This window comes from Mus caroli, chromosome 7, assembly GCF_900094665.2.
Source record: "Mus caroli chromosome 7, CAROLI_EIJ_v1.1, whole genome shotgun sequence".
Lineage (NCBI taxonomy): Eukaryota > Metazoa > Chordata > Mammalia > Rodentia > Muridae > Mus > Mus caroli.
The window spans coordinates 81,435,554-81,437,551 of NC_034576.1; positions in this window are offsets into that span (position 1 = coordinate 81,435,554).

The following is a 1,998-nucleotide window of genomic DNA, read 5'->3' on the forward strand; positions in this document are numbered from 1 at the left end:
GCTTACCCTGCTGCTTTCCCAGTCAGGATGGAGGCATCTGGGATACCTGTGTGTTGGTCCAGCTTTGGGCCTGCAGGGTACTTCCCAAGTGTGAAGTGGGAATTGTTCCTGAGGGAAGCTACCAGGAGCAGCAGTGGGGCAGAAAATCCACACAGGTACAGGACCCCACCAGCAACATCCATGAAGTAGTAAGAAAGGCGGGGGCAAAGGTCACCTTCCCTTTCCTTTAAGGGTAGATTCAGGTGATAAAATAGCCTTGGACACACTGACAAAAGGGAGAGGCAGCCTTGAACCCCAGCCCTTTCAACAAGGGAAGCGAACGGTACATCGACCCTTCATTGAAGTGGAAAGCCCAGATTTTCATAAGAAATTCTCCGTTCTTTCTGGCCAGCAACAGCTCTGGACTATGGAGTTTGCTGCCATGGAGTTTGAAATCAGAGATCCTAGGAGGGCTTGCTATTCCCTGGCTTGCTTGGTTGTTTCTGGAGCCCTGGGGGAGCTTTCAAGCCAGATAGATATGAGGAATGACACAGGTGGCTCTGCGTGGGCGCTGACTCGTAGGGGTGGGATGAGGAGAGCTCAGAAGCAGGTCTGTGGAGAGTGAGTGGGAGCCTTGAGCTCAAGTCCTTGAATTCAAGAAAAAATGAGTCTGTGTGTGGTCAGGTGAACTGGACCTCATCGGTTGAATAGGGATGGGTCATGGGTTGGGAGGTTAGAAACTTTCTCCTGAAATGCAGGATTATGCAAGGTCCCACTAAGGGCAAGCCATTCACAGGATCTCGCCGGCCTGGGCAAAGACAGTTGCCTGCCAGGTGAAGGTTTAAGACTCCGTAGCAACACACGAAGCCCTTGGAGGTTGCAAGAGGGGGCAGGGGCAAGCGCAGAGGGAGAGAGAAAGCAGAGAGAGAGAGAGAGAGAGAGAGAGAGAGAGAGAGAGAGAGAGAGAGAAAAGAAAGAAAGAAAAGAGCTGTGTGTGTGTGTGTGTGTGTGTGTGTGTGTGTGTGTGTGTGTGTGTGTGTGTGTGTGTGTGTGTGTGTGTGTGTGTGTGTGTTAGACAAGGAAGTGTTGCAAAGGCAAAGGACACAAGTCATGAAAAGAGACATAAAGCTAATTGTTTTCCTAGTTTGGTTTTCATTGTGGTATCGTGTGCGTGTGCATGGCGGATAAGTCCGTAAGAAGGAATTAGTAACATATGTGTAAAACATCAAGCAAAACTCCATGGCTATAGAATAGCCATTCCAAGTTTATAGAAACTTACTGAGATTCATATATTTGGGGATTGGGCAAGTGTTCGTTTGAGTAGCTACTTTAATCTAGCTATATGATTATCATTGCAAGATGATTAAAATTATAAAAGTTAAAAAATAATAAAAACCAAACAATTCCATTGCAAATGAATGATTTTCTGTAGAAGTGTTTCAAATCAAGTTTAAATTTTAAAAAGGTAATGGCAATGATAAGCCCAGAGAGTCTTTAAAGGAGAAAATGGCATTTAGAGATACTAAACTTAACACAGTTTTGTTGTTTTGTTGTTGTTGTTGCTTTTTTTGTTTTTTTCCCAGAGCAAAATCACAAGGGTCTTTACTTAAGCTTGTGCTCTGGTCACACCATCATCTCTGAAGCCGCAGGACAGGAGGGTAAGGCCCTGAGCCCTGAGCAGGGCAAGATTTTTGTTTGTTTGTTTGTTTGTTTGTTCATTTTGATATTTTCTTCATTTACATTTCAAATGCTATCCCAAAAGTCCCCATACTCTCCCCCCGCCCTGCTCCCCTACCCACCCACTCCCACTTCTTGGCACTGTACTGGAGCATATAAAGTTTGCAAGACCAAGGGGCCTCTCAAAGGAATCCCGCAAAAATCAGGGACTAGACAAGGGTGCCCACTCTCTCCCTACCTACTAAATATAGTAGTTGAAGTCCTAGCCAGAGTAAATCTACAACAAAAGGAGATCAAGGGGATACTTACCCAGTTTTTTAAAACATTCAGTATGTGGTAAGT